We start from the raw sequence: 11,773 nt of genomic DNA, 5'->3' as shown, positions 1-11,773 counted from the left end.
CCCACCTCCATCAATATCACCTCTGTCTGTCCCACCTCCATCCACCTCCCCTCCATCAATTCTGCCTTCATCTATCTCACCTTCAGCTCTCCCACAGCCATCCATCCTGCCTCCATCCTTCCTCAACTCTGCCCTCCTCCTTTCATCCTCATCCATTCCACCTCCATCCATCCCAAGCTTCATCTATCTACTGCCGTCTATCCTGCTACCCTGACTCCACCTCCATTCATCGCCTCAATCCATCCACCTCCAACCATCCATTCATCCACCTCCATCCATCCCCACCTCCATCTATCCATCCACCTTCATCCATCCACCCTGCTTCTAATCACCAACCTCCATCCATCCACCTCCATGTGCCCTGCCTCTACCCATCCTGCCTCCATCTATCCGCTTCCATCCCTCCTGCCTCTCTTCATCCCCAACCGCCATCATCCACTTTTTCCATCCATCCACTTCAACCCATGCACCTTCATCCTTCCCCGCCTCCATCCATCCTGCCTCCGTTCAACCCTGCCTCCCAGGGACTTTTCTTGATGTAGACAGATGGGCTCCTTCCGAGCCCTGGGAGGCCCTGGCCAGGTGCCACAAGAGGCCTTCGTCATCAGCAGGAGGCCAGCAGCATGCCCGTGGATGCACAGCCCCATTTGGGACTCTCTGGAGAATTCCAGACGTCGGCTCCAGGCCTCCCTTTGACAGGCTCACTTGTCATTTCCCTGGGCTTCAGGCGCTGGCCAAGGCACACAGGCGAAAATCACTTCATATCTATGCACATTTTATAATAAATTTTAACAATTTAAGGGCACGGTACAGCTTTATTAGAGTTTTTATTTCACCACACTAATTCAGTGTGTAATAACCTGCCACAGACACAGAGTCCACTTGACATATACTCTGTGCTCCTGGATCACAGCAAACTCAGAGGCCAGGCCAGCCACAGCCCTGCCTCCCCTGGGGACAGGACAGTCCTCAGGCTACTCAAAATGAAACATCATTTAGTAGATGCTCTGGGGCCTGGGCTTCCCCGTAAATCTTCACTGTCTCCCAGCTGCCTGCCCCGGGAGGGGTGAAGTTCAAGCACAGACTCTTCTGTGTTTAACTGCAGCATTGCACTCGCTCAGCCTGTCCTGCCGCATTCCTTGGATCTTTGAGTGGCTGGGAAGTGGCATGGTTTTTCCTCTGGAGTCTGGCAGCTGCCCATCCAGCTCAAGCAGGCCCCACAGGGGAGGGGGAAGATAGAGTCACCCTAAGAGGTGGAGAGCCAGTCCCTGGAGAAGGACCTTACACTGGGCAAAGCAGAGGGTCAGGGATAAAGAGGAAGGCCTTCCACAAGATGGACTGAGGACACCAAGTCCATTGTCCATTCCCACAAGCTCAGCATCCTTCCTGATTCATGGTGACCCCAGGGGTTACACAGTAGAACTACCCCAGAGGGCTTTTTTGGCTGTTCTCTTTTGGGACACAGAGTGCCAGGCCCTTCTTCTGAGGCACCGCTGGATAGATTTGAACCCTCAACCTGTAGGTTAGTAGTCTCAGACCAACAGTGTGTACCTCTCATGGGTACACTCACAAAAGAGCCAAAATCCACAAGTAAAACCAAACTTAATTCCGATACCTGGTGACGCTACAGGACAGAGCGGAACTGCCCGATTCTGTCCTGAAGGCCATAATCTCTACAGAAGGAGACTGCTCCTCAATGGAGCAGTGGGGGGCTTTGAACTGCCAACCTCTCAGTAAGCAACTAAGGGCTTAACCACTTCGTCCCATAAACTCACTCATTTCCAGAGAGTCCGAGGCTGTAAATCTTTTTCCACGTTTTTCCGCCCACTCTTGGAGGGGCGGGTAGCAGAACACACGGTTCTTATGCAAAACCCCAGCAGGAAAAAATTCTTTTAGAATTCAATGCTACCAAAAGTTCTCCTGGCTAAGCAAACTATCAAAGTGCCCCATGGCTTAATGAGGGTGGTGGGCAGGAGGGGTGTTCAGAGTGCATCACCCACCAAGCAGTTGGGAGCAAGGCCTTTCCTGACGTTCATCATATTCTCCAAGAAACTGCCCTTCTCCTTTATCTGACGGAAACGCTGGTCAGACGACGGGGCCCAGTTCTATTTTCACAGAACCTAATAGCTCTGACTTCTTCATTGTGCCTTTCTCTGCTGAGCTTCTGCCTCTATTCTCAATTATATCTCCCTTGGTGTCGGTTGTTTTATCCTTGGCTGTGATTAAACATTTTGTAGCTCGCGATCGTTGTTACTGTCCAGGCACTGTCCAGTCAGCCCCGTCCCGTGGCCGCCTCACTGCAGCAGGAGGAGAGTCTGCCGGGTCCTGCGCCGGCCTCGCCACCTCTGCCCTGCTTGAGCCTGGCACGGCTTCCTCCTCAGGTCCGTCTGTCCTTTCGGCAGTCCGTGGTATAGTCAGTACTCTTCACCAGCACCACAAATCAGAGACATCAATTCCTCAGTCTTCCTCATTTGTCATCCAACTTTAACACGCATACAAAACAACTGAAAGTCTCTCCCTGGAGGCTAGGATTTTAAAGCTCCACCTCACTTACTTTGGACATGTGGCCAGGAGAGATCGGTGCTTGGAGAAGGACGTCATGCTTAGAAGGGTGGAGAGACAGCTCAAGAGAAGGAGACCACAGATGAGATGGGTTGATACAGTGACTGGGGCGATGGGGGTTGGTGTGTCAGAATTAGTGAGACTGGGTCCAGACAGGGAAGAGTTCAGAGCTGCTGTACATAGGGTCGCTATGCATTGCAGGTGACTCAACCAATAACATTCTATGACAGGTTTGGAAGCAGAAGTGGCATCCACTTCCTAAACAACGTGCCTCTGGAAACTCCATGAACTTTGATAAATGTCGATAGTTGTAGAGGGGCTTCAGGCCTTTTGTTCACAGGGTCGCTATGAGTCGTGCTCGACTCAAAGGCAATCAACAACAACAACAACACATGTATGTTTGCCTCCACCCAAAATGCTTAATGGAAGTAGACAAAGTATAGACAGATACTATCTCAGGTTTAATAAAATGTGTTTTTGTTCTATATCCTTCAAGCCTTGCTTACAGTTCTTGCTGTTGTTATGTGCTATCAAGTTGCCTGCGACTCATAGCGACCCTATGTACAACAGCCCTAAACCCTGCTCTGTCCTGCGCCAACCTCACTGTCTCTGACACACCTACCTCCATTACTCCAGTCACCGAATCAATACACCTCATCGAGGGTCTTCCTCTCCTGCACTGACCTTCCAACCTCCCCAAGAATGACGTCAGAATCCTTGCCTCCAAGGAGAAGCCTGGTTTCACCCTCTCTAGGGTGAGCCTGTATGTTCTCTTAGCAGTTTGCTTATAGTAGGTGTTCAATTAATATTGGAGAAAAGGTTTATCTATAAAGAGAAGGGGGGGAAGCTAATGGGGGAAGCATGAGAGGTAGCGAATCTGCACTAACTGAAGACAGCCTCAGTAATGAGGAAAGTTGGAGACAGATACTACTGATGGTTACACATGATAAGTACAATTGATATTACTAAATAATACATTTAAGAATATTAACAGGTGAGCAGGTATGCATAAGAGAAATAGACTCTATCTAAGACCACATGTAAGTTTAGCAGATGGCATTTCTACATCCATATTTGTACATCCTGTGAACACATCTACATTATCTAGCAAAGCTGAGAGAAGGGAAAACTACGTAAGCTTTTAATTATTTAAAAAACCCACAAACTTCCAAGAGGGGGAAAAAACCCAAAACCCCACAACACACAAACAAAATCCCACCCAGGCAGAATGAGGTGCTGGTTCTGGGGCTTTGGGACCACAGTCTTAAGGGATATCAAGGTCAATAGGAACAGTCCACAAAGACAAGACTCTGCATCCAATTTGGTGACTGGGGCCTTCAAAGCTTATGAACAATTCCCTAAAGTGCAATCATTAGTCTCTCCTTGTCCAGAATTAAAGAGGGATAAAAACCAAGATGTAATGAAACAATTATTCCAGAGGAATCTCAACTTCCATAACCCTGAGGCTGGAACCACTATTAACCACCCTAAAACGGTCAAAGACCTTGGATAGAGTGAGGGAAATACAGAACAAAATCCAAAACCACAAAAACAGCCAGGCTCACTGGGCCAGTCGAGAACGGATGAACCCCTGAGACTAAGCCCTCAGTCACCCTTCAAACCTGGGCCAAAACTCAACATCTGTGGTTCAACTTCCAGGTAAACAACAAACAAACCTAAAAGGTGATGAGGAACCAGGAGGCACCCGCATCTTGGGATAACTCACCGTACAAGATCAAAAGAGCAGCACTGACCAAAGATGGAGGATAAAAGGTGGAAAATAGAAAAAGGTGGGGGGAAAAGATTAATGGAAATGGGAATTACAGGAAGGAACTGGGAAGGGTGCAATCACATTGTGGGTGTTGTAATTAATATTATTATAAAACAAAGTTTGTGTGAGTGGTTGAATGAAAAACCAATATGCTTTGTAAACATTCACTCAAATCACAATTTAAAAAAACCAACAACAACATTAAAATGGCAAATGTTTCATTGCATGCATATTTATCAAACACACAGTCACTAAAAAAGCTAATGGAGGAGTTGGAATTCAAAAGAAGGTTCATTCAAGATGAGAGAGATCTGAGCAGACTTTCAGGAGGTGGAAATAAGTCAGGGGAAGAGGGCAAGTTAAAAACGGGCAGTGATTTAAGGATCCGAGTCTGGAGAAGGAAAGGAGGTGAACGTAGAGATGTGATGCACTGTCTTGAAAAGCAGCAAGGCCTTGCCTGCAGGTTCCTTACAATTCCATCATATTTTCTTTCTACCTTGACCTCCTTGAGGGGTTTCTCCTGGTCTTCTTAACCTCTAAACAGCTGGGTACCATAGCCCAGGCCTGAGTCTGCTCCAAGTCAACTCCACCTCTTGATGATCTCATCCGAGATAGCTTGTAATACCATCTGGACTCTGCTGACTCCAAGAGTACACCCCGCCCACCTCTCTCCCTTGAACTCAAGACTGCCCACTCCACATCTCCACTGGGGTGCCCACCACAGGTCTCAAAGTGAGCATGAGACTCACTCACCTAATCCCCTCCCAAACCTGCCCCGCCCACCTCTTCCCCATCTCAGGCCAAAGAAGCTTGAGTCATCCTTGACTCATAATCTTTCTCTCAAACAACTCTCCGAGTCATCAGCAAGCCCTGTTGCCTTCATACAAGAAAAACAGTCTAGTATTCTAGTACCTTCCACGTTTCACCGTAACCTCCCCTGTCCGACCAGCATCGCCTCCTACCTGGCGTTTGTATTTGCCTCCCTGCTGATCCCCCTGCTCCTATCCTTACCCTCCTGCAATCCTGCCTAAACACAGCACTGGAAGGGTCAGTTTTAAATGCCCCCCCACCCCCTGTACAGAGCCCACAAGTGGCTCCCAGCTCACGGCAAAGCCATGGTTCTTACAATGGCCTCCAAGACTGTGTCTGGCCTCATGTCCCTCTCTCCTCCCACCCCATTCCGTCCACGACCCTCCTCCCCTTTCTCTGCTTCGTTTCTCTCCACAGCACTGATGATGGAACTCCTAGTTGGGCATGGAGCTGCTAAGCCAACGGCCTTTAACGTCTGGGTCCACCAGTTACTCCTCAGGAGAAAAATGAGGCCGTTTGCTCCTATAAGAAACTTAGAGCCTCATAGTGGCCAATTATATAAAACACAATATGAATGTGTTAATATTGTGTATGAATGTATACAATAAAGGCAGGTATATGAATTATTGTACAAAACACAATGTACATAAATGAAACTCAATGTAAAAAAAAACCCACCAAACTTTAATAATAATATATAGAAACCAAGAGGAAAGCCACCATCATTTCAGTCGGCTCAACAACAGTGCATTTGAGGTTTGTGGGGAGCAGTTGCAGAGGGTTGGGAAGAAGCTTCAAGTGTAATTTGGGGTCTGTGGGTAGTGCTAAGAAACCCGGTGGTACAGTGGTTAGAGGATTCAGCTGCTGACCAAAAGATCAGTAGTTGGAACCTACTACTAGCTCCACAGGAGAAAGATGAGGCAGCTGGCCTTCCATGGAGATTGCAGTCTTAGAAACACCGTGGACGGGTCAGCCTTGTCCTACAGGGTCGCTGTGGATTGAAATCTACTCTACAGCAGGGGGTGGACAGTATAAATGGTTAATGTGTCCAGCTGCTAACTGAAAGGTCAGCGGTTCAAGCCCACCCAGAGGCACTGTGGAAGAAAGGCCTGGTGATCTAACTTCCCAAGAGATCAATCATTCAAAACCTCACGGAACACAGTTCTACTTAGAACTGTTCACGGGGCCCCTGGGAGTTGGCATGTTTGAACCCCTCCACTGGTTTTAATATGTGTTATGACTTTGCTTTCATCACATATATTTTTGTCTTCCTCACTATGTCCCAGGCCCACAGGAGCAGGGATGGGTGTGGATCCTGCTGTAGCCGCTGTGCCACACAGCTGGGGTTCCAGACCCAGCTGGGTACAGGACTGAGGCTCAAACACATCCTCATAGAATTCAAATCCCTCAGTGATTCCTCAGAATCAAGCACCTTCTTGGACACTCAGCTCCTTTGAGATGAGGCCCTGTGCACTTCTCCAGCCGCCTCCCCTCCACGGAGTCAGATGCGGTTACCACTCACTGCTGAAAGTGCCTTCTCACCTCTGCCCTCAGCAGGTGCTACGCCTCACTTTTTTTTCCTGCCTCAGGATTTATTTGTACAAACAGCACAGGAGGATACCAGCCCCATGAAGATAACAGCCCAGGGGTCACACCGATCCTTCTGTCCTTTTGGATATTGACTTGGGGCAGGGGCCTGGGATGAGACCTTTGCCGGTGCCTGTGTTGAGGACTTTGCTGGAGCTTCGGCCTTACCGGCAGCCGTGGCTTTGGATTTGAGCCCCTTGGCAATGGAGGCCGAGTACGCTTCCCAGACCTGGGATGGGAATGTAGGCGAGTCAGCTGAGCTTGCAATCGACACCACTTGGAATCCTGAGCTTGACCTCCTTGGGTTTAACAAGAGCCTTCACAGCTTCTGCACGTTCATCCACAGCCTCGGTGCATTCATCCACGGCCACAGCGTGTTCATCCACGGCCACAGCGTGTTCATCCACGGCCACAGCGTGTTCAACCACGGCCACTGCGCGTTCATCCACGGCCACTGCGCATTCATCCACGGCCACTGCGCATTCATCCACGGCCTCGGCGTGTTCACCCATGGCCTCGGCATTGTTGGCTTGCATCTTCTTCGGGCCCCTGTTGTTGTGCTTCTTGGCAAAGCCAGTGCTCCTTGGGAATTTGGGTGGGGTCTAACCCATTAAGGGACTCATATCGTTGTGACTGGGGTTTCCAGATGCCATCTCTGTGCCATCTAGGGACTGGTTGTGTGTAATGTGGGTGTTGGATGTAGCCCTGTCTGCACTGTTGCCGCCTCAGGCTGACACTTCAGCCCTGGGAAGAGGAGACAATACATAGATACTAACTTAAAGGTTGGCAGTTCAAAACACCCAGCGGTCAGGCCCACTGAAACCATGTGGAGGTTTGTTCTGCTGTGACACTCAGAGTCGCCGGGAGTCAGCGCGGCTGGCATGGGTTTATACACACAAGTCGACTGACAGGTTGAGATGACTAACTGACTTGTTCTACACACCAACAGGACCACATACAGCCTCCTCTCCTCCCACGGGATGAGGGGAGACAGAGTCACCACGATCACCCCCACCAAGCGGAATGGCTTCAAGGACTACTCTGGAGCCAGGGGCACCTGGGGCGGCCTGAGGGTAGGAGACATCTGTTATTACAGTTCAGATTTCCCCACAAATGGATATATTTTAGTCCAAATTTATTGCAGTCATGAGACTCCAGGAACAGTTCGGCTGAGCTGTATTTCTTAGGTAAACTCGGTGACAACTCCTTCTCATAGTCATTAAGAATCACCTAGACCCAAGGTTGAATTCCACAGCCCATCGTGTTCACTCAACCACCCCTGCAGGTCCAGTTCAGCCCCAAGTGCCCTCCAGGAGAGGAGCCAAGGCACAGCTAGTGGGTAAGGGGTGGCATTGCCAACCCAAAGGCAGATGGTTCAAATCCACCAGCTGCTTCTTGGGAGAAAGATGAGCAATCTCCTCCCATGACACTGACACCGCTGAAAACCCAGCTCTGAGTCGGTTCAGCCAAGAGTTCAGATTTCAAAGAGGCTGAGTAACCTCTGATCTGGGAGAAGACCCCACCTAGCAGTCAGCCAACTAGTCATTGTAGCTATTTCAATTGCTGCATCCTGTATTCTTGTTGAGTCTGGTCTCTGTGAAGGTATTTGGTGGTGTAATGCACTGAGGACTAACTGCAAACCACACGTGAGCAGTTCTAATCCGCCAGCTGAATGAGGACGATAGATAGTTTCCTCCCATGAAGATTTATCAGCCATAAATCTGATGGAAGGTGAGTGAGAATCAACTCAATTGCAGTGGGTTTAAAAACACAAACAAACACAAAACCTTTCATCAGAAGCAAGAAGGGGTATTTCTTTTATACCTGCTGGGTACTCGGACCTTAGCCAAATGATCCCATTTAATTCTGACCATCTGATCGCATTACAGACTGAGGCTCATACTTGGAACTGAATTTACCCTCCAACCTCCTACCCCCGACTCCTGGCCGCCAAACAATAGACAGGCCGATAAGTTGGATAATAACACCAGGGAGGCAGTTAGCCCTTGGAGCAACCAATCAAACAAGATCAGAAGGGCAGCACTGCTCAGGCACCAAGCTCAGAAGGCAGGAAGGGGTGGGGAAGAAGGATGAATGGAAGTGGGAAACGCTGGGAGGGAGTGGGGACAGTTTGGCTCTGTTGTCGAGAATGCCACTGATGTTACCAGACAAAAAATGTGTCTGATTCACTCTATAAACTTTTACTCAAGTCACAAAAATTTAAAAGAAACTGTAAAGAAACAGGCCCAGAGAGCCTAGATAACAGATCCACGGCTGCACACCGGGAGATGGAGAAGCCACGGTTCAAGTGAAGGTCAGCGGGTTCCTGAGGGCCACGTCCATTCCAGCCCACCGCACTGGAAACCCGAGAGCCCACGGAGGCCGCTCGAAGAATGCCCACAGACCACAAAAATGCACAAGGTTGCCAAGTCCAAGCAAACCCCACCGGGATCCTCTTACAGCTCCTTAGGAGCCAGGAGCCATCTAGTAAATTAAAAAACAAACACACGCCATTAAGTTGAAAAGAAAAATTGAGACAAAGAGCAAGCTATTGTTCCAGGGCGTCCCAGCCAGTTCAAGGACATCAGCAACATCCGCCCCAGGGCTGGCCCTGCTCTGATTCTTTTGGCTTCCTCCTAGCAAGTTTGCAGCCCTGCGTGGTGCTGGCATTTGAGCTCTCTGCTAAAGGAAAGGTTAGCTGATTGAACCCACCCAGAAGCACTTAGGAAGAAAGGCCTGGCAAGCTACTTCTGAAAGTTCACAGGCTCAGACACTGTAAGGAGCATCGGTTCAGCACGAGTCTGAATTGACTTGAAGGCAACTGAGACCTGCCAGTATTCCCCAAAGCTACCGAGGTCATGGGCATGAGGAATTCCACCCAGTGCTTGGGTCTAACAAGCAGACAGAGCGTAGAGAATCTGGAGCAGTAATTTGGGGAGAGGGAGGAGAACAGAAGAGGCCCTTGTAAGAGTGCGAGACCCTCAAGTTGGATCCTCTCTGGTGAGCCTCCTAACTCTGGTAAGCCTCCTTCGGGATCCCATCCTGAGTCCTTCGTACACCCCCAACTCCAGGCAAGAGCCTGACCCTCAGTTGTTCTGTTCACAGACCAAGAGACGACAGGGGCCAGGGTGGAGCAGTGTCTCCCTACCCGCGTCTGCCCCTCCTCGGGCTTCTCTCTCCCTCACAATCCAGCCTTCACGCTCTTCATTGATTGAAGAGACTTCTCTCTCCAGCTGCAGTCCCTGGAGACCATCCAATATCCCCCAGCCCACCAAGGACAGGACGCAGGGATGAGGAATTCCACGCAGTGGTTCATCTGTGAGCTTCGCCCTGTTCCCCCCAACCAGGGAGCGTCTGCTGCCGTGAAGCGGAGTTCTCTTATCCTGGAACACGGATTCATTGCACCCAGCGGGTCTCACTGCAGACATACTCATTTCCACAGCATTTGCAGGAGAAAGTTCCTCCCCTTTGCTGAGGGTCTGGGGAAGCATTTGCTGCCCGTACTGTCACCCCTGCTCACTTTGGGGGCAGAAATCCTCGCCCTCGGAAGCTGCTTCTTTGGCCCAGGATCCTCTCAAGACTTGCAAGAGTCACGTTATAAGGGTTGTCAAGCCCCTCAACACTTACTTTTCCACCTATGTTCTTCTGGATTCCCTCAGACCTGTGCCCCCAGGGCCAGGGGGCTGCTCACTCAGAAAGAGAGAAACGGGTCCCTGTGCCAAGGCCTGGCTTCCAGGGACAGCTGTGAAGCCACGTCAAGCTGATTGAAAGGAGAGCTTTCCTTCGGGAATGACTGAGACAAGCTGTGGGGGCGAGCGCAAATCAATGAAGGATTCGCAGACAGACGTTCTGGGCCCAAGTGCAATTGACAAGATGTAAAGTACACGGAAGAGAGCTGGGTCCCCCTCTGCCAGCCTGGAGCCGTCAGCCCCTGAACAAAAACAACTCTGCACAGAACCTCCGGCTCGGCTCGGGGAGAACGGAATTTCCTCAAAAGGCACCACGCAAAAAGGGTTAAGAATTCCTGAAATCCTACAAGCTGGCCTTTGAATGCAGCCAGTCCAGGGGAGGGGAGACTGGGTGGGTGGAAAGAGCAAGGGGCAGGTGCCAGCGCGTGCTCCTGCCGGGACGACTCAGGGAGAGAAAGTTGGATACGATGAGTTTGCCAATGACATCTGAGAGCGAGCGGCCGCCCAGCCATCTGCAGCCCAAGTGACAGGTCATTGATTTCAGACACAAGTCCAGTCGGGGTTATGCCTTTCTGTTCACGCCCCCCGCCCCCATCCCCTGGAGGAAGGCACTCGGTCCAGGAGGAAATGGTTTGGCAGAAGCCAGAGTCTAAGGAAACACATTTCTCCCCCTACCCCTCTGGACCACTTTGTCAGCTCTACCATGCCAAGGCCAAAGCAAACACGCCAGGCGCTGCCTCTGGGTCCCCCTGCCTCCCTCCCCGCCGGAGCCCAAGCCCAGAGAAACTTGATTGGTCTCAAGTCAAGCCGAGCTGGGATACTGGAGAGGAGAGAGAGGGCGGAGGGGCAGGCAGCGTCCACGCAGTCACTTGTCCTAATGCCTTAGCGGCAGGCTCATACCTCCTGCAGTTCTCCGGGGAAATTCTCCAAGAGCCATGGCTGGGAGTTGAGGGGAGTCTCTAAGCCATCCGGAGGGAGCGTGGCACTGCAGCTCCTCGGAGGATGGACCAGGGCGAGCTTTAATTAACAGGGTCTGGTGCGCCTCTCTTTTGGTGACTGAGCAGATTTAAAGGGCTAGAGTCCCAATTCAGAGGGTGCTGGTGCTGCTCTGGCTGCGGCCGCGGCTGCATCCCACACACCTCTTGCTTCTCAAGGAAACAGCCAGAGGAGGTGGCAGGGGCAGCCCGGGGCCTGGCAGGGCTCCCAGGGTCACCTGGGTTCAACTGGCATTGCAGGGCTGTGGAGTGAGCCATGGCCCACTCCAGTGACGGTCATTGTTTGCCTCGGACAGAGAGGACTGGGGGGGAGGAGGGATTCTCAGGGGGGTGGCAACACAACTTGGGGCTGGACTGGA

The 11,773-nt window shown here is 50.8% G+C and overlaps 1 protein-coding gene across 1 annotated transcript in view; it reads right to left on the bottom strand.

Moving 5' to 3' along the window:
* CALN1 (calneuron 1) overlaps window positions 1-11,428 on the bottom strand; it is a 448,881-nt gene extending 437,453 nt beyond the window's left edge. Inside the window, exon 1 of the mRNA XM_006889661.1 lies at window positions 11,320-11,428. The gene's annotated coding sequence lies outside the window, so the exon portion shown is untranslated. The remainder of the gene's footprint in view (window positions 1-11,319) is intronic.
* Window positions 11,429-11,773: the final 345 nt, after the last annotated feature.

This window comes from Elephantulus edwardii, unplaced genomic scaffold (genome assembly GCF_000299155.1).
Source record: "Elephantulus edwardii isolate Elephantulus edwardi_28Jun2011 unplaced genomic scaffold, EleEdw1.0 scaffold00080, whole genome shotgun sequence".
Lineage (NCBI taxonomy): Eukaryota > Metazoa > Chordata > Mammalia > Macroscelidea > Macroscelididae > Elephantulus > Elephantulus edwardii.
The sequence above is the reverse complement of the archived record's forward strand: the minus strand, read 5'-3'. Positions and strand labels throughout refer to the sequence as shown.